This window comes from Tachypleus tridentatus, unplaced genomic scaffold (genome assembly GCF_004210375.1).
Source record: "Tachypleus tridentatus isolate NWPU-2018 unplaced genomic scaffold, ASM421037v1 Hic_cluster_2, whole genome shotgun sequence".
Classification (NCBI taxonomy): Eukaryota; Metazoa; Arthropoda; class Merostomata; order Xiphosura; family Limulidae; genus Tachypleus; species Tachypleus tridentatus.
Window position 1 is genome coordinate 38,166,228 of NW_027467782.1, and position 22,214 is coordinate 38,188,441.

Below are 22,214 nucleotides of genomic sequence, written 5' to 3' on the forward strand. Positions count from 1 at the left end.
ACATAACATTATTATATTATTATAGAATAATATTATAACATTAAATATTCTACACGCTCATCAATCTACACAATAAGAATTAAAGATATATTTCATTACAGTAAGATAATACATTTCTCTGCAGATAATCAAAACAAAGATCAGAACCACAGAGAACAGACAATGGAAGTAATAGGAAGTGCAGAAAACCTTGTTGGAAGAGCAAGTTGTTATCTAAAATAGGCACCAAGTAATGAATACAGTCAGTAGAAACAAACACTACAATTAACAGCCACCATGATTACTGTTAGTAGAATACAAACACCACAGTTAACAGCCACACCATAGACAGTAAACAGCCACTGTGGTTGTTAGTAGAATACAAACACCACAGTAAACAGCCACTGTGGTTACTGGCAGTAGAATACAAACTTCACGGTTTACAGCCACCATGATTGGTGTCAGTAGAAATACAAATACCACAGTTAATACCCACTGTGATTACTGCAGTAGAATACAACAGCAGCCACCATGATTGGTTGTAGAAATTGAGCCAAACCCATACTGGCTAGAATACAACTTCAGTTTACAGCCACCTGACACTAAATATTTTATATTGTAAGATGAACTTGCAAGATTCTTATTTTGATTAATATTTTTAGTTTCATAATCTTTGGTGTGATACTGTTTAATTATTTACACCGTGAAGGTTTTGTTTCTGTATTATTATTTGATATGAGATTTAATCTGTTGTTTAAAATTTTATTTTAGACAAGATGATGTATGTTGTATATATAATGTTAGAAATAAGTTGACAGTTCTGTTTCAGAGTTTGATATTAATACATCAACGACATACTTACAACTTAGTAGACATTCCAAATAGTAGTTTGTCTTTAAGAGGAATACTCAGTTTAATATGTGAGTTTCATTTTGTACTTTAGTGATTGCTTCTCATATCAGTTAATTACTAAAACTTTCTAGATACCTTTAAAAACAATTAGATATGAAAAGCTAGTAGATATCTCACATTACACTTAGGTATTAAAACTTAGTACATACCCTTAATTACTGTTAGATATTAAAACATAGTAAAAACTCCAAATGAGTGTTATATATTAAATCTTAGTAGATACCCTTAATTACTGTTAGATATTAATACTTAGTAGATACCCTTAATTACTGTTAGATATTAAAACTTAGTAGATACCCTTAATTACTGTTAGATATTAAAACTTAGTAGAAGCTCTCAGTGAGTGTTAGATATTAAAACACAGTAGAAGCTCTCGGTGTGTGTTAGATATTAAAACTTAGTAGAAGCTCTCAGTGAGTGTAAGATATTAAAATTCAGTAGCAGCTCTCAGTGTGTGTTAGATATTAAAATTTAGCAGAAGCTTTCAGTGTGTGTTAGATATTAAAACTTAGTAGAAGCTCTCAGTATGTGTTAGATATTAAAACTTAGTAGAACCTTTCAGTGTGTGTTACATATTAAAACTTAGTAGAAGCTCTCAGTATGTGTTAGATAATAAAACTCAGTAGAAGCTCTCAGTATGTGTTAGATATTAAAACTTAGTAGAAGTAGTCAGTGTGTGTTAGATATTAAAACTTAGTAGAAGCTCTCAATGTGTGTTAGGTATTAAAACTCAGTAGAAGCTCTCAGTGTGTGTTAGATATTAAAACTTAGTAGAATCTCTCAGTGTGTGTCAGATATTAAAACTTAGTAGAAGTAGTCAGTGTGTGTTAGATATTAAAACTTAGTAGAAGCTCTTAATGTGTGTGCATCCATGAGTGTGACAACACAGTTTTATAACATTGGAAGTATTAAGTGGATCATGCTATTGCTGCTATGAAACATATGGCAATAAATAATTGTGTTTATTTTGTTCTTGAGTATGAAAGTTTTAGAATTTCTGATGCAGAATCTAGAATATGTCAATGTCCTACAAATGAATTTTTGCCCAGAAGTGTGACCTTCACTGCTTTTTCACTGTAATATTATATGAAGTAGAAACAATACACAATAACTTCCAGTGCCTTATTAATATAAGCATACTTAATACTTTCTTATATAATATAAGTATATCAAATCTGTGGTAATAGTTCCTGATCTATTAATATAAACATACATAAGGTATAATAATACTTTCCAGTGTTATCATCCAGACACTTTTAAAAAAACATTTATCTGCATCATTTTGCAGACATCGTACCAAGTGGCAGAAAAGAAGCATTGTAGCTATCTTACTACATAGCATAGGAAATCGAATAGGCAGCAAGAAGTTTTTAAGAAAAAACATATTCAAGAAACATATTAGAGTATTCTTAGTTTTTTGATTATTTGGAAAACACAAGATCTGCATTCACAGTGTTTTCTATATGTAGATATCAGCTGAATTAAGGAATAGTGAAATAAAAATATTGAACGTATTACTTCTCATAATTTTATTTAGAAACAGCACCACATTCTTCATTACAAAATCATATGAACATATCAAGTACATGAAAGAAATAAAAATTACATTCACTGATGCATGTACCTGTATCATAAAAATAGAAAATAACATATGCTGGTACACATAGCTATATAATAAAAGTAATAGAAAATAACGTCCACTGGTACAGGTAGCTACACAATAAACAACAAATAGAAAATAATATCTACTGGTAGATGTAGCTGTACAACAAATAGAAAATAATATATACTGGTATATGTAGCTGTACAACAAATAGAAAATAGCATTCACTGGTAGATGTAGCTGTACAACAAATAGAAAATAGCATCCACTGGTAAATGTAGCTGTAAAACAAATAGATAATAGCATACACTGGTAGATGCAGCTGTAAAACAAATAGATAATAATATCTACTGGTATGTTTAGCTGTATAATAAAAAACAAAATTAAAAAAAAAATTGGAAATAATAAAATACATTTTGCTGGTACATGTATTGACACAGTAAACATGAAATAATAAAATACATTTCAGCTGATACATGTAGTTATAAAACAAATAAGGAAAAAAAGTAACATACACTGGTACATATAGCTCTATAAGAAATAAAAAACACACTGGTACATGTAGCTCTATAAGAAATGAAAAAACATACACTGGTACATGTAGCTCTATAAGAAATTAAAAAAACATACACTGGTACATGTAGCTCTATAAGAAATAAAAACAAAATACACTGGTACATATAGCTCTATAAGAAATAAAAACAACATACACTGGTACATGTAGCTCTATAAGAAATAAAACAAAATACACGGGTACATATAGTTCTATAAGAAATAAAACAAAATACACTGCTACATGTAGCTCTATAAGAAATAAAAAACAACAGACTGATATCATTAACAATATCCTGACATTATACCACTTCAAATCAATAACAATATCCTGACATTATACCACTTCAGGATCAATAACAATATTCTGACATTATACCACTTCAGGATCAATAACAATATTCTGACATTATACCACTTCAATATCAATAACAATATCCTGACATTATACCACTTCAGGATCAATAACAACATCCTGACATTAAACCACTTCAATATCAATAACAATATCCTGACATTATACCACTTCAATATCAATAACAATATCCTGACATTATACCACTTCAATATCAAAAACAATATTCTGACATTATACCACTTCAATATCAATAACAATATTCTGACATTATACCACTTCAATATCAATAACAATATCCTGACATTATACCACTTCAGGATCAATAACAACATCCTGACATTATACCACTTCAATATCAATAACAATATCCTGACATTATACCACTTCAGGATCAATAACAACATCCTGACATTATACCACTTCAGGATCAATAACAACATCCTGACATTATACCACTTCAAGATCAATGACACTATCCTGATATTATACCACTTCAATATCAATAACAGTATCCTGACATTATACCACTTCAAGATCAATAAATAATTTGTTTTTAATATATATCTTTGACTAATTAGCTCGATCTCAAGACAGTTTTTATTCATTGGTGAAAACATGAGGTTACATCTTATGTGACCCCGTAATTTTCGTAATATTGCGAATTGATATGTGAACCTTAATGCTAGGAGAAACTTCTGTGAATTTAATAAAACATGCATTCTCAAAATCAAATATTTCTGTCTACATTTGTTTCTAAATTAGCGAGAGCTATGCCTGAACTTCATGGAGCTCCACGTGTGGTCATTTGGGTCATCTGTCGAGCAATAAACGTGTGAGAAAAAAGTTCATGTTTTTGGTTTAAATCTAATTTCACACAGATTTTACACTGAGTTAGTTTGTCAGTAAATAATTTGACTTAAGTTTAAGTAATGATAATTTCCCACTGTTGTTCTTTTAGTCAGTTCAAGAGGCTTAAGAATTATAGTCAGATTGTTGTGGTTATACATACATTGACATATTAGAGAAATGATTAAGAAATATTCTGTCAGACAGTTTCCATTTTTGTAAACAGGAATAATTTTTCATCTGTATGTTGAGGAACAGTACTGTGTTATACTTTAAACAATTCTTCGTAAACTTGTTGTTATTTGTTTTAAGCACAAAGCTACACAAGGGGTATCCATGCATTGCTCACCACGGGTATGGAAACCAGGATTTTAGCAGTATAAACCCGCAGAAATGCAGCTGTGCCACTGGGGGCTCCTCTTAAATTATTTCAACATCTGTGAATTTTTTTATTGGGTAATTGTATGTTATGTCCTATATTACCTTGTGCATAGAGAATGCTTTATGGCTGCCCACTGTAACAGAAATACTTCCAAAACTTGTGATTCAATTTTCTTATTGATTAACTGCACAGAGAATGGGAGCTGTGAGAACCATTCTGGTGGGCAAGTACTTGATGTCTGGTCTATTGTTCCTGTTTATTGTAGATTCTGCTGATTTTAATACATATTTTCTTAAAGCCAAGCCATCCATCATCAGCATATTGACCAGTTAAGTTCATTTTTTTTACTGTCAATTCCTGATACATACATTTTACTTTTGAGAGGCCAGCAATTATAGGCTAAGTGTGAAGACTTTTGTAAAGACTTGTATAAAACTCAGAAATATAAGTGAGGTATGAAGAAAAGTATCTGTTTTTATAACACCACTATTTATAAATGTATCAATAGTGATAAACTGAAAACTTACTCTGTGTACATGGCATTTATGTCACCATATGCACCTTATAAAGAAGGTATTCAGTACTGTTTATGTATTATAAAATATTTGAAGTATAGTTGTAACATGCTTTGATAGAAGATCATACATTTAATTCTTATATTGACTGATTTAGCCACATCCATCTAACATGCTCATATACATTGTTTGTAATCTTTATTGTTTTGGCTGCCCCATAAATTAATGGGAGTATTACATATAGCACAGTGAATAAGAGTTTATTATTGACACCCTTATATATTATGAGTTTGTTTTATAAATAAATCATTGTTTGTAATTGCATTTGATGATGAGTAATATGATGTCTTTTCCTACAATTTATGACTATTGTATAAATAAATAAAATTAACTTTAGTAAAACTATTCTTATAGCAGGTTTCAAACATAGAAATGCTACAACTAAGTAACTTACTAAGTAATCACATATACAATTTATAATAGACAGGGTAACTTTGTTTCACAATTTATGGAGGAGAAAGAATGGAATAAACTAGTACTTTCTAGGCATGTGATCATTAATGCAGTGGATGTCAATGTTACACGTTGTAGCGTGAATCAGTTTGGTATTGTTAAATAAAATTTGATTGGCTGTATAATAGTTCTGGTTACTTACCATAAAGTAATATCTTTTTTTATGAAAGGGTAGAGTTTTATGGGGTTTTTCCACACTTTATTTGGTCCAATATTTAATAAAACCCATAAAACTACTTTCATTTAAAGAGTGTGGGATTAATCTGTGAACTTGATTGGGCTCATCACGAATGCTTAAGGAAGATGTGTAGCTGCTTATAATCATCTACAAGAACTAATGTAGTGTGTTATAAAGAATAGCATGATTATAAAATGAATCATTTTGACTGATTAAAAAGTACAATAAACAGTAAATGAACTTTATGAATGAACTATGCATGTATTGTTATAAGAAATTGAAAAAGACCATGGAAAATTAAGAATATGAGTTCTGTATGTTAGTTTGAATTTAAGTGCTTTATATGTTGAACATAATGTGGGATGGCATAATAAAATAGTGTGTATATACATGTATTTTTTGTACATTTGTCAGGTTGTTAACCTAGTCCTAGATGATCTGTTAGGGAACAAAGACTTTGCATATGGAATTCTAGATGTGTTGTGGGTAAGTTGAATATGTTTTTGATTATAGATTGAATCCAGATTGTGAAGTTTGTGGTGTAGTACAGTACTTCTTTTCACATGTATAATTATTTTCATTCAGTGCTGCCTTCTGTGTGCAGAAATGTTTGTCATGCCATAATCCTTGAACTTCCATGTGGCTCAACTGTGTCTGGCATGTAAATTGTCATGTAAACTCCCAATAGGAGTGTGACACACCCTCCTGACTTGTGCGACTCCCTTTACAATGAACTTTTACTTCTTATTAGACAGTGATTGAGAGCAGATGTTTTTCAGTTGTTAACTCTTTTCCTTCAAGTGTTCATTCCATTTCTTTTGTGAAGTAATGATTAACTTGATTTGCTACAGTTAATTGTTTCTGTAGTCGTTTGCAGAGATAATTTACCTTTGTTTATTAATTTTGTTTTCTCTTTTTTGAATTCTTCATGGTTTAATATGACTTCTTAAGTTTGTTTTACAATTTCTGAAATTATTATTGTTGCTTTGAGCACCATTACTGTTTTCAGGTCTGAGTGTCTCAACAGAGGGTTTCCTAGTTTTAAACTGTTGGGAGATTGGTTGTTATAAGAGGTGTCTTTTTTCTCCTAACAGTGTTTGTTTTTTTCCTGCAATGCAAAATGCCACACTGGTACGTCCCTTCACACCATCATTTGAGTGTTGGACTGTTGTATGTGTGTGTGGTTGTGGATTTGCTCTTTTGCTTCTTTTAGTAGATTGGTTAGGTATGTGTATAATACTGTTCTACTAACCTTGAGATAAAGATGGTGGGGATCCTCCTCCAATCACAAGTCAGAAGTAGTAATCCTGATGCTGCTTGGGTTTGGACTGGAGTTGATGAGCCACTTGCCTTAGCGACTCAACACATTTTGAGTACATTCCTCACATATCTGATTGTAGATGGTTCTTGTCTAGTCTTTCTTCATGGGGACTGAGATTCCAGTGTATTGTTGTTTGGATTCAAACTCACTTAGTGTTTCTTTCTTTCTCTCCCATTTGATTGTGCTCTTCTCACTTTCCACCCATATATGTGACACCTGTTTCCACACTTTGCATAGTGTATACCTGGTACAGAAGTGGTGTGGTTTCCCATGTGTGTTCCTTGTTGGGATCACACTTATGGTGTCTGTCATATGCTTTTGAAGGATACTTATTTCTATCATTATCACTGGACTCTGCCTATTCTAGTTACACATTTTAGTGGAAGTAATGCATGGGTACAACATTGGGTGTAGAATATACCTGTAACAGAAGTTGTGTGGTCTCCTACATAGGATCTTCTACTTTGATGATCTCCTGTTTTTTGCATGTTCTTCAGAAGCTTGTGATGGATGCTTCTTTTTTTCTTGTACTAATCAAGAAAAATTACTTGTTTAGTGTGAGATTCCAGTTGTATATGTGAGAAGAATATATTGAAAATATATATCCTATAGATACTTGTCACACCTCCTTTATACTGAAAACTGGTGATTACAATTTCTGTCAAAACAGTAGAAATGGAATAGAGGGAGGGTGTGTTGCACTTGTATTAGTAGAGTGCTGTCACTTGATTTACATGTGAGGTGCAGTTGAATCACATTGATTGTGTGGTTTGTGAAAGTTGAAGACTTGTGGCATGCAAAGAATTTTGCATATAGAGGGTAGCACTGAACCATATTGCTATATTTGAGAGAGGAGATAAATACCTATCACAAATATATTTTCATTACAGGAAATGTATAACTTGGAAGAAATAGTTTATTGCAGATTTGTTTACCTAACTCTTTAAAAACCAGTTATGAATTAATGTCACATTACTCAAACCTTCTGAATTTTTCTTGTTGCTTAAATTGAGTACTGTTACATCATAATGTCTCAAATTAATGCAAGTATGTTTGTAAAAGTGAAGTTAGATTGACTTTTGGTTTAAGTCATAATGGACAATTTCTAAAGTGAGTTTCATAGCTTGTAATAACAGATATAGAGAAGAAATAAATTGTCTTATTGAATGGCATTCTGAAGTTATTGAATCTGTCTTGTGGACTTTGATGAAAAGGAGAATTATTTAATCCTTTAGCTACTGGCTCGGTATTATATACGACTTCACCTTCAAATTTGCACATGTTAAGTATTTGAACTATAACTTTTGGTATTGCATGTGTATCTTCACAAAATTTGGTAGACTTTTACTAAATATTACAAGTATTTTGTATACAAAAAAAATCAAACTTTTTAATGAAATATCTTTACTAAAGATTTGCTTGTGAAAATAGGGTGCAAAGTGATTTCATGTTATGACTGAAAAAACTACTTTTCATTGCCAAAATCTCAAATCTTTTTGCATAATCTCTTAAAACCTCCTAAATACATCTCAAACGTGATGTCATTGTGTTTGTTGGCTTACATTCAAAATTTTATTGAACTACTATTTTATGAATTTAGGTCAATAAATTTGGAATCACATTGTAGATTATAATTCAAACTTTAATACTATGTACATACATAAGTTAATTTCTTAAGTTAAAGGTTAAATATTTAAAGAATCTGAATATAGATTTCAGTGAGTTGTGTAGTATTTTGAATGCAGCATTGGTTAAAATCAGATGACTGTGATCCCAAAATACTAAGTCTATAGTTTCATACTAATTAGAAACTCAAATTATTAATATTATCAGGCTAGAATGAAAAATGAGAACCTTATATCTTTTTATTTTGCTGAGATACGACTTGCATACTGAATCAAACCTAGCGGCTTCTTTCACCATATGGTTAGTTATGTACACTTACTTCAAAATGATATGTGAATAACCAATCAAAAGTTTAGAATATCCTCCAGAGTAGTTTACTCAGCTCTTTTAATCTGTAAAAAAGCTGCCACGTTCTTTCAAACCAAAATTTCAAGATAGGTTGTGTCTTTAGTCTGATTGAAATTTCATGTTTTACTAAATCTAAATACATTTTAGGTACTAAGCTTAATAAATTACAGTTAAATTCTATGGTATCAGTTCAGTTATCCTTTATATGCAAAATTTTAAAAGACTTAGAGCAGCAACTGAGTACAAAATTGTAGCAAGAAGAGATAATTGTTTGCTTTACTTCTTTATTTTTTATCATTCAATATTTAAGAAAAATAAGCTCCATAACTTATTTCTAAATAGTAATTAGTTATGAGTATAATGTACAATAATTGAAATGTGACTGTATTATAAAATATTAGTCCACTAAAATGCAGCCAAGACAGGAAAGACTAAAGGTCAGTTTTATATTACTGTCTTTTTGTGTTTTTCATTCTAGCATGAAAAACTTCATTTACATTTATTTCCAAAGTTTTATGATGGTTATGAGGTTGGTCAAATGACAGATCACACATAGTTAGAGTAGAGAAAATAACATAAAACAAAGTCTTGCTGAAAATAAGTGTTTGAAAGTACTTAGGAGGTTTTAGAGATTGTGAAAATAATATCTGAGATTTTTAAACAAATAATAATTTTTTTTAATCATAACATGAAATCAGTTTGCACTCAGATTCACAAAGAATCTTTAATAAAAATTAAAAATCTGATATCTTTATACACAAAATATTTGTAATCTTTACCAAATTTTGTGAAGATACATGCTGCATCAAAAGTTATAGTGCAAATACTTAATGTGTGCAGTTGTATAGATGAACTTGTATATTACACTGAGCCCATAGCAAAATGGTTAACCTGATGTGAATAATAATATTCAGTGGTAAGGTTTCTGCTTTTTAAGTTAGAAGCATGTTTTACACTAAGTAAGTATTAGTGCTATGTAGAGATACACTCTAGATATTTATGTTAGGATATGTATACGTATTCATTTTTTTGTTGTGTGTGGTGGGAAGAAACTTGTTCGGTATGTAACTTTTCATTTGTATGCTTTCTAATATACTGAGATTCCCTTTTTTATTTTCTGCAAAAAAATGTTATGTGAGTGATTTTTAATAGTTACTGTTGATATCTTTCCTTGCATGTGTAGGACCACCAGCCTGTCTACATATAAATAAAGATTAATACTTGATTGTCAAGTAAAATAAAATTAGTAGGAAAAAACTGCATTAAAAACAAACCCAAACAAAAATAAAAAATGCTGCAGTTTATCTTGCTTACACTCAAGTGTTAGTACCTTATTATTATTACATTTTCTTTACTTTGGAGAACAGTCACCTTCCCACAACAGTTTGCAGGTAGTAAAGGATGATACAGATGTGAGACATTATGGGCTTGAGTACTCATATCTTGCTCTCCTAATTTTTATTTATTTTGGTTATTTTATTATTATTTATTTATGTATTTCTTTTTGTGAAACTCACAGTTGAGTTTGAAACTGACAATTCATTTATCCCCATCACAGTGTGGGTCCTACTTCTTCAGTCACCTCTGAAACCTATGATACATTTTATATCCCATGTCTGTACCATAGGGATTCTTCTGATTTGTTCAGTTTTTTATTTTTGTTTATTAGAAAATATATACTTACACACACACACAAACACTGGAATAAAAATATTTTATCAGATGTTTGTCAATGGTTGGTATTAAGTGTTATTAACTATTGTCAGCTGTAATTTCATATCCTATTAAATGAAATCTCAAAAATGAAACATAACCACCTTGTCATATATTTATATTACAGTACTTTTGATAATATAGTATGTATGTAATCCCCCAAAAGAACAGTGAATTAACAATGAGTGTTTTGTGATGAGAAATTCACTTGAATTTCACTTCTCAAAACTCTCTTTTTTTTAACCTAAAGAAGGTTAAGGCTTAAGAAGGTTGAAATGTTGTTCTCTACTTTATTTTAATAAAAGTTTTAATACCCATACCAGCCATCTTAAGATAAATTTTAACAATGAGTGTGCTTATCTAACAGTTTTACTTCTATGGATTTTACATGAACAAAATTTGTTATTTATCATATACATTTATTTTCTCAGGTAGAGATGATGGAGGTTCCTTGATTTATTCTTTGCTGATGTTAGCATTAGAAAACAATTGTCCAGTCCAGCTGCTTAGACAGGTATGTAACTGTGAACATTATAAAAAACCAGCTTTATGAATTGAGTTAATTTATACTTTAGATGGTATTTCTCTGTGTAGCTGTGTGTTGACAGCTAGGCCAAGAGAATTCTTCTTGATCAGTATTTAACTCATTAATGTTATTGTACAAATTGTAGATTTTTTATGGACAAAATATTGAACAGTGGTAGATGAAAACAAATTATTTGCAGTATTTTAAGGTTGTTTTGTGTGCAAAATAAATAAGAAATTAGGTATGAAATTTAAAATATGAACATGGTCACTTTTGATTAAAAGGATTTTTATTTTAAATTTAAATAGTCAAAGTAAACCATATATTGTCATAATTTATATTTCATTTTTAATTCTATACTGAATTTTAGGATTTTGATCTTTTGAATAAAATTTTAAATATTTTGCTACTAAGAAGAGGACTAAACTATATATTGTCATAATTTATATTTCATTTTTAATTATGTACTGAATTTTAGGATTTTGATCTTTTGAATAAAAATTTTAAATATTTTGCTACTAAGAAGAGGACTAAACTATATACTATCATAATTTATATTTCATTTTTAATTATATACTGAATTTTACGATTTTGATATTTTGAATAAAATTTTAAATATTTTACTACTAAGAAGAGAATTAGACTATATACTATCATAATTTATATTTCATTTTTAATTATATACTGAATTTCATGATTTTGATATCTGAATAAAAATTTTAAATAATTTGCTACTAAGAAGAGAATTAATTTTATTTAAACATAATAAAATGGTGACAATGGTATTACTCTTTCTTATTCTAAGTAACTCCTATATTTGAAATATGCTTAATATAAATTAATTTAGTACATAAAGACAACATTATATTTTGTTTTTAAACTTTTGTACCAAAATAAACATTTTCATTCTGAAATATATAAAATAAAAATAACGTTTTCTTCAGGTATTACACCTAATTCATCACAATATTAAATATAAATGTAAAGCCTATTTGATTTACTAATTGTCATTGAGTTATAGAAAATCCTATATGAATATAGCTTCTCTTTAGTTAGTAAAATACAAATCAAAATACTACATATAAGTTCATCATTTAATTAAAATTGTTTGAAAAGTGTAATTTTACTAATTCCTCCTTTTTGTATATTCTGGTTTGTAATCATTTTATTGTTCACTTTTGGATTGTATATTTTTTCTACATTGTTTATGTTCTCTTGTTTTCATTTAACACCAAGGATCAAACTTATGAGCAATGCATTTATGGAAAATACATTCTTTATGCACATAAATTAATAATAGTAACATGAAATGAATGTTCTTATTTTATGAAATTTACATGCAAGAATGCTCATAGAACATACTGAATAATAATAACAAAGAATGTGGTAATTAAATTATGATAAAAAGAGTCATGCATAACTCTGATTTTTGTAAGTCCTGTTTATAACTGTTTGAAATGTGCACAACAGATATCATGAATTAATGTTATAACAGGATTATTTCCACACATTCTTGGAAGGTTGGTGACATTGGAGTCAGTTATTGTTGTAACTAGAGAAAGGGGTTTGGTGAGAAATACAAATTTTACTAATTGTAATAATAGTAAGGGTAGATCTTAAAAACAGCTTAACTTCTGTACCAACAGATGTTTTGAAATATTAATAGTAAAATATTTATTTCATCCTCAAAATTTAAACCAGACAGAGTGATGCTTCTAGAACTTAAGAACATTTGTGTGATGAACAGTTCATATTGTTTCTGTAATTAGTGTATATATTTTGAAGACAATCATAAAAACCTGTTGGTTTAATTGATTCTCAGGTTTTTAAGGCAAAACTGAAATTCAGAGTTATCAATCAAGTTAAAAACTTATTTCAATAAAACAACTTCTGTGTCATATTCTTATTGGAAAGTTCAAAGTTGAGCCATAGCACTGCCAATGGTGATCTAGTTTGTGTTAATAATCTTTGTTTGTGTAATATTATACAACAAGTTTTTTATAGTTGTTGAAATAACTTTTCATGTAATCAGTTTAAGTGCAAGGTATTTATAATTTTGTTCATAAACTTGTGGGGCATCAGAAAGAAAAATTGTTGTTTAGAATGCTCTTTTACCAGGTTAATAATGACTACATCATGTTGTTGTTCCTTCCAATTTAAAAGTTGATAAGTTAAAAAAATTTCAAGCATAAATTACAAGTAGTCAAATTATAATCTTAACTGTGTGTGTTTATGGATTTTGACATTTGGGTCAGTTTTGAGTTGTTCAGATTAAAATAATATTGAAACATCCAATACTTTAGTATCAAATAAATAAATTTTGCTTTTACTCAGGTGCTCTGATTTGTATAATTTGTTATTAAATTTTTTTTAATTTGGATATAATTTTTACTACAGACTATGGTGTGTGCAAATCAGATCAAAACAGGCTTTATCTGCATTCTTTGACATTGGCAAGGAAACCTCGAGTATAATGTAAGAATTCTTTTTTGTAGTAGTATTAAAATTAGTGTTGATATGCAAGGTAGATTTTTAATTACTATACACAGGTATTTTATTGCAAATTCAATGTAGCTATTAGATGTTGCTTGTAGTATTACATCTCAGATTTTAAAGAAGTATTATTACTGTAAGTAATTACTTCGCAACAACTCGTTCCATAACTCAATGATCCTGTTAGAAAAATGTAATTACCTTAAATGTAATTCATTTGGTCCATTCCAAGACCTAATCTGTTGTCCTTTTAAGTTATCATCAGAGTATAGCTCAACAAAATAAGATGAAAGATCTTACCCTGCCCCTATAAAGTAATCCTTCCATCCCTGGAATAATCCTAGTTGAACACATTTCATTAAGTCGGTATCTTGGATAACAAGACCAAAATTGTTCACTTGGAATGCCAAGTGAAACTTAACATAAGGAGGTATCCCTTTAAATCGTTTAATTGTGATGCTTTAAAATACATCATAAATTATATTCGCTATATTTATAGCAAAAAAAGAAGTACTTTTGAATGGCTTGTGTGAATTGTTTTCTACCATGTAAAGACCTTTTTCTTTATTCATGCTTTGAGCTAGTTTCCATCTTTATTGAATGTGTGATCTAACTTAAGTCAAATGAATTATCCTGTACTTACTGTATTTAAATATCATTTAACAAACATTTGTTCAACTTACCATTTTACTTAGTTCATTCTGTAATACCTCAGAATCTTCAATACAGTTAGATGTACCCAAAGATTAATTTCACCAACAAATTAAGATAAATTGCTAATTATACACTTAAAAGATAACTCAAGCATTAATCCCTGAAGTACTTCTAGAACCTAAAACAGCACCAGTTGGTATAGAAAATCTGAACCACTTCAATAAATTTTCTCTCTGTTACATTCTATATGATTCCATTAAATGTGTAAAATTAAAATCTTCCATGATTATTGAATCAGTTTTCTTATCAGTAACAATTTTGATCTCATCATATAATATACCATATGTATTCAACATCGTGACCAGTGTTTTATATTTTCAATCCTAACAGGTTACAGTTCATGTCAGAAAAACACATTCATTCCTTTTAGTAATTGTCCCTATTACAACATCACATCCTAATGTAGCTGGCTGCCCATACTGCCTCTCAATTTGGCACTTGGATGTTAAGAGTTAAGATGTGTGCAATTTTTTTTGTTTTTTTATTGCTTGCATGAAACTTTTCAACATCAATTTTTATTTGATACTGAATGATAAGAGTTATCAATTTAGGCAGGGAACTGTGAAGCCACACATGCGTATGTGGCTGCTCATTCCAGTGTATTGTTGTTAGGCCCAGTAAATCATTAACTTATTCGTTTTTCAAATAGATCTGTTTGTTGTAGGTCTGTTATTAGTGGTTTTGAGTAGACATTTTCGGTGTGTTCACTCACTGATGATATACATACATATATATCATAAAAAAATAATAATTTTTTTTCTACATTGTATCAAATAAATCAACCTGTATCACGAACCTGTGTTTAGGCCTAATATATGTCTGATGGTTTGTAAAAGGAACTCAATAGGCCTTTTCTTAAAATAGTCTTTGTCTGATTATTTTGGTACAGTTTAATAAAACACACTGCAGCAATCACCCCTTGTCAGCAGCTAGTTCAACCTTATCTTGAGAAAATGCAATCAGACAAGCCCATGACTCTTCTTCTGGGTGGTGATGTCCAAACCATGATGAAAACTGTGCTCGTGTATCTTAGGATGGCTGGTTCGGGTGTTAAAACTTTTATTAAAATAAAGTAGAGAACAACATTTAAACCTTCTTAGGTCATGTTAATAAATGTTTTAATATCCACAAAGGCTGCCTTGAGATACATTTTTACTTCAAGTAAGTTTCTTGTCATCACAAAAAACTGCTCAATCTTGTTGTGAAACCAGATATATAGAAAACATTGAATACAAAGCTCAAATTGGATTGATATAAATTGCAGGAAGATGATCTCTTGGCTTATAATAAAATCGGCATTAGGTTTTCTTCAACAAGGCTTCTTTCTTAACTAGAACTAAGTGACAAGCACAAAAATGGTGTTCAGAATACAGTATAGAACAGAATTACTAGCAATGGCCAAGACGTTGTTGAAAAAGTGCTAATTATAATAAACTGTAGTAAGAAACAATATCTGCTTTTTCCCAGCAAGTCTTGCTGTTGTAAAGTGTTACATTTAAAGGAAATTGAATAGGATTCTCAACTCCTTTGTTGAGTTAGTTAAAATAAACACTGATGAAATCACAGAAGAGTTTACTCAGTTTCTTCACAATTAGTTCATGGCTAATTTCAGTACATTTAGTGATTTCAACTCGGAGAATAAAAGAGCAGATGCATTTTGGAAAAGCACTTTTATAAAGTATCCAAATTTGTAGAGTGTGATGGAAGATTTTTCTGTCTTGTCATATGGACAAACTAGTTTGGAGACTGGAATCTCAGTGAACTCCAAGGTGAGAATGTCCTAAGCAAAAGGATACACACACAACACAAAACTAGTTTATGATGCTAATAAGCATGCTGTAAGTCTAGATCATTCTGCAAATTATTATATTTGTGAAAGGGGTGAGAAAAGCATTTGGAAACAGAAAAGTTTGGTAGAAAAGTGAGAAAACCTAGATTAACTGAAAAAAGAGAAAAACGATTGTACTTTGACATACAAACCCAAGAAGTCTCAAGTGATGAAAATGTGAAACCTGCAGCAGTAGAGATGAAACTGAATCTATTCTGAAAGGTCATTAAGAGAAAACCATGATTGGATCAAGTCAAAGAAGAAATGGAAATGTGACACAGACTGGGACATTGATCTTTTTGTGCATAGAATATTTATGTCAGTGAAAATTATTCCACACATTTGTGAAATTGAAAACATGGCTTGGATAGTTGACGTTTTATTGATACACATATAATATATTTTATTAAATAATTAGAAATACACCAAAATAGTTTCTGAATACTGTCTTTATTTATTTTGCAAATTAAGCTCTTAACATTAATACTGTGTACTCATTTGTCAATTTAAAGCACAATTATAATCATATTGTTAAAATGGTAGCTTTCCTGGCCCTTGAAACCCAAAAGAAAGTCTTTATAAAGTTCTGGAATTTGTTCTGCCAAGTTTTATCCATTGACTTTATCTCATCATTCTTTATCCTCTGTTGTTTCCATTCTTATCCCTCCTATTCTTTCTTATATTTGTCTAAGGCAATGTCAAACCTTTTGGGCAAAGTTACTGTCAAAAGGATTTATCACCCTCTCCAAGATTTATTTTCATCTGTTTCTCACATCCCGAAGCACTGGGGGATTTGGTCATCATTCTGTCCTATGTTTCTAGACCTTCCTGAGTTTATAGTGATGAGTTTTCTCACTTTTCAATGTTCTTTTTTGTTTGAAACTTTGGATGACCAAGATTGATGTTTCTTCATATTCCCATTTTTGCAGCATCCATATTTTTTGTTAGTTGAGTTAAGAAAGTTGAAAATGACAGCAGGTAGAGTTACTAGTTTTGTCACAAATATAAATGGGAAGTAATTATAAACATCTGAAAATAAGTTGTCTAATAAAAAATTTATAATTACTGTTATAAGGTAAAACCTGTCAAGTAATATAGAATTGAAAATAAAGACAGCTGTATGTTTCACATGTATTTGCAAAAAAAAACCCAAAAAACTTGTCTTTGCTTTTGTCAATTCTGTAATTATGGAGTTTCTCCAAACATTAATAGTTTCAGTTCTTAATCATATATTAAGTGATATGTTACTTCTTTACACATGTATACAAAATTTGACTTGCCATAGATTTTTGTATTAGCTATGGAAACATTTATTTAGTTATAGGCAGGTTATTAATTAACTATTGTGTTTTCTTTCTTTGAACATAGGGTGTATTCATTCATCTGTAAATCTGTTACTTTTGGTGGTTACAAGGTGTGTATAAATTTGATATATAATGTTTAGTAATTATTTGTATACTCTAGTTCTTACTAACAGATAAATAATTGTTTGCATTTATAATATTTAATATTTGTAATGAAAGAGGGGTATATATACTTTCACACTAACAACAAACTAATTTGCTATAAAAATTACATCAAGGTGCAGGAACATAAATTTAGCCAAACCAGTTTATCAAATGTAAAGTGTGTAAGACAGAAAACATGTGAGCAGTGATACATCTGAATTTCAGTTTGTATTGAACAAACAACTGTGGGTAGTTTACTACAAGACTGTTACAAGTGTATATTTGGTGCATTAACATGTCTTAAGAAGCTCTGTTATGTTTTAAATAAAAATATAATTTCAAAGTTCTTGCTTACTGCCTTAAGGAAGTTTAACTGTTTTATTATAATTGCACAAAGTTGTTTTTTATAAAGATTTCAGTTTTTGTCATAAGCATTTGATAGCATGACAAGTGGTGAATATCAGTAACGTAGATATAATATACTTTAAACTTGATGTTATTTCTCGAAACTTTGTAATAGAAAAAAATAGTTGAAAATCATTTGTTTTTTCTTTAATTCATTCATAAAATCTAAATTGAAAATTGAAAAATGTAATATAAGAAAGAAAGAAACATATCAGGAATTTAAAATTTACTGAAAATACTATATCTTTCTTTTCTCAAAATTAATTTTTGTCAACTCTTAGTTTAGTTCAGCAACACTTTCACAATTAGCCTTTTTTTCTCTGTTCAGAAGTCTGAAACAATATATGATACTAGGATGTATTTTATTAGAATAAGATATTTATGTTTGTTTATATACTAAGAAATAAAATTTTGATCACTCTAAAATATTATTAGAAATAAAAATGAATCATGAAGCAAGGTGCTTAAGTTTAACTCTTTCAATCTGGCTATTGTTTACTATGGATGATGGAAGAGTTTGTTATACCAGTTACTATGGCATGAAAACTTAGCCAATAATCTATATCTTAATACTATGTAAGTTTTAAGTTCTAATTCTGTAAGGAAATATGTTTTGAAATATCCTGAATTCCCTAGTGTTACACAGTAACATATTTTCTTTTTATGTAAAAGTCTATGGTTGGTCTTGCTTAGTGGTTTGTGTAACACCAGTTAATGGCAGTTACAAAACAATGTTTCTCCAGACTTTGGGAACATAGTTGCACTCTAAGAATCATGGTCTCTACTTGGTCTTATATCAATAGACCATTATTAGATACTGTGTATTAGCTGTTTTCTGTCATGTAAAAGTTAGGGACAGATAGTTTAGATAACCTCTGTTTAGCTTTCAAAAATATATAAAATAAAAATAAAATGAATAAGCAATGTCTATTAAAACCCTTTTTACAACTTTTAGTTAAAAGGTAGGAAACCAGTTGAGTCTTAATAAAAGTTGTTTTTTCAGATTTTTAAAAAAAATGTCACCATTCTAGCTACTTGAGTTTTAGAGATCATAGTCATTAATAAATGTATATGTATATATCTTGTTGTACATAGTTAATTCTCTTGACTCAGTTGCAGTATTCATGCTGACATGTAGTTTACAGATTTAATACCATTCTTATCATGTTGGCCAGTTGTTAATGAATTCACTAGTTACATCCTGTTATCACAAAATCTGCTCCATACCTTTGCTTTGTAGGTTTATTACAAGAGTATCAGTTGAAAAGAATAACCTGAAACTTTGCTGTTGACCAGCTGCTTTCCCTCTTTATCTGTCAGTTTCAAAATTAGGGACATATATATTGCTGTGCTTGAAAATGTTTAAGACTGGAACAACAATTTTTAATCTCCTCATCAAGACTTGAATTCTAAGTTTGATCTCAGTATTTTGCAAATGTTAAATGCTTTTCTGACTTTTGTCCTATAGGTAATATAGTTTAATTTTTTTTTGTTGGAACAAATGTTAAACAGCTTTTATTAAATTCAGGTACTCCAATTTATAAATTGTACTCCCTTTCCAGGCCAATTCAATTGAACAAAATTAAAATAAGGTAGCTGCTATAGGATTTTAAAATCATACCCCTTAACTGTATGTAAGAAAAATTAATTGTTAGTTTTACATACAAATGTTATCAGTGTGTGTTGTTATTACCTGTTGTAACGTTTGTTATCAGTCACCTGCCAACATTTGTTATTAGTCACCTGTTGTAACGTTTGTTATTAGTCACTGTTGTATCGTTTATTATTAGTTACCTGCTGTAACTAGATAATTTTAAAAATACTATTATGCTGTGTAAATACTATTTATGTATTAATAATATTGAATAATTTTATAGTTGTTTCTGTTACAACTATCAGACAAAAAGAGCTTACCACAAGTTTTGGAGAATCACTCATCTTCTGTGTAAAGACAATGTGATATTAACTACAATATTAATGATATTTTGGTTAATTGTTTTCTGGGAAGGTCGTAGGCTCACAAGTAATATGATGGATAAATAGTTTAGAAAAATGTATTAAAAGGGTACATGTGGTTCATGGACACTTAGTAATTAGAGGATTAAAAATTATCATTTTTTCTTAAATTATCCTTTCATTTATTTCACCTCATGGATAGGCCATTTGGCATAGTTTGTATTAAGATATGACAAACAGTGCAACAATATGATAATTCTGAGCTTCTTTAATATATCTTCACAATGCCTGGCAAAATTGTTAAAGATTACAAATAATTTGTAAAACCAAAAATAATATTATTTTAATTAAAGGTTCTTTATTTTGTATTCTAGTTATTTGCACTCAGATTTTGAATATTTTGAGTGTTATCATCAACATATTGTGCAATGAAATATTTAAAATTAAAAGTAGAAAAAAATATACATGCATTTTAACTTTTCATCAAAGTTGATGTTATATTCTTAATAGTAAGTTTTTACTTGTCACAAAATTTAATATTTTTATGTTTTAGAATCCAAAGAAATTTATTTCTCTTTCCTTCCAGTGTCTCCTAAGTAGCTTGAACAAAGACTGTGTAAGCAGAACAATTAATCTAGCTCTCTGTACTTGCTATATCTAACTCACAGCTAGAAAATCTAACAGTTAAAACTTTGTGAAATGTTCATCAAACTGAATTTTAAGATTTTCCCTTAAGGGTTGTTTTTAAATAAAGAAATTAAAACATAGATAATATAAAACTTTGGACTAGAATGTAAACTGTGATACTAACTTCATTGATAATAAGATTGTTTTATTAATTTTGAATGTTAGAACATATGTTCCAGTATGGGTGCCTGTAATTATGGTTAATGTGTTTTATATATTTATATTTAAGATACAAATTGTAAAACTTTGTGCTTCTGTTATGTAACAAAGAGAGGTTTGCTTGAGGCAGAAGATGTGATTTCATGACAGGTTAAGTCAGCTAAGTTTTAATATGCAGACACTAGTCTTTGTTAAGATAACATTAAATTTGTCAATAAAACCCTTAAAATGTTCAAGAACATATGCAGTAAAATTAATGCTTCACATTTACACCTATCAGCTTATGTTTTCATATGTGGTATAATTTGCTTTTAGGTGTATATATATGCTAAATTTACACACACTACTATTTATATTTATAAGCAACATTATTTTTTAATAGGTTCAAAACCATAACGATTCAGATCTGTGGGTTGATTTTAACCTGATGGTCAGAGTTTATCAATAGTAGACCTTAATTGGATGAAGATGTGAGTTTTTGTGTAAAGTATTAATTTTTTTAGTGTGAATTTCTTTAGTTTAATATAACAATCATGCAGTTTTACTAAGTGCATTATAAGTGTAAATGTGTGAATTCCTTTGTTATAAATATCTATTGGATCTATGAATTTAATTTTGAATAAAAATCACACCAGCCAACTTGTTTTATTTTCACTTCTAAAGTCTAAAAGGCTTTTGGTGTACTTATTACAAACTGCTTGGACATTCTGAGTTTAATTTCCTCTCAAGTGATTCAACAAACATTTGGAAAAGGGAAAACAAATATTGAGAGTTTTTCATGTATACTTGTCACCCTATGATCTATTGAAGACTGCACTTGTTTTAATAAGTTCTAAATTGTTCAAGCATTTTTGTAGGTTTGTTCACTCATGTAGTTTTGTCAATGAATGCTTATTCTCAGTTATACAATGAGAATAACAACTACCCCATATTTTTGAAAAGTTTAAATAAAAAACTCAACCCAGATTATGGAGCTTTTATTAAAGAAAGCCTCTAAAAACATCAACCCTTCATATTTAACCATTAACAGTTTCTTGTTGTTTTATTTGGTTGCTATTATTATTTTAAAAGATGCAATATTTGTACTTATCTTTGATCCTCTTTTATAATATCTTCTCTTAAAAAATATTGAATCAGGTGTATGTATTATAT

At 29.4% G+C, this 22,214-nt stretch overlaps 1 protein-coding gene across 1 annotated transcript in view; it reads left to right on the forward strand.

Annotated features, from left to right (window-relative positions):
- Positions 1 to 17,827, forward strand: part of LOC143242279 (uncharacterized) — a 69,376-nt gene extending 51,549 nt beyond the window's left edge. The window contains exons 17-20 of the mRNA XM_076485645.1: positions 6,253 to 6,324; positions 11,278 to 11,360; positions 13,770 to 13,847; positions 17,776 to 17,827. The gene's annotated coding sequence lies outside the window, so the exon portion shown is untranslated. The remainder of the gene's footprint in view (positions 1 to 6,252; positions 6,325 to 11,277; positions 11,361 to 13,769; positions 13,848 to 17,775) is intronic.
- Positions 17,828 to 22,214: the final 4,387 nt, after the last annotated feature.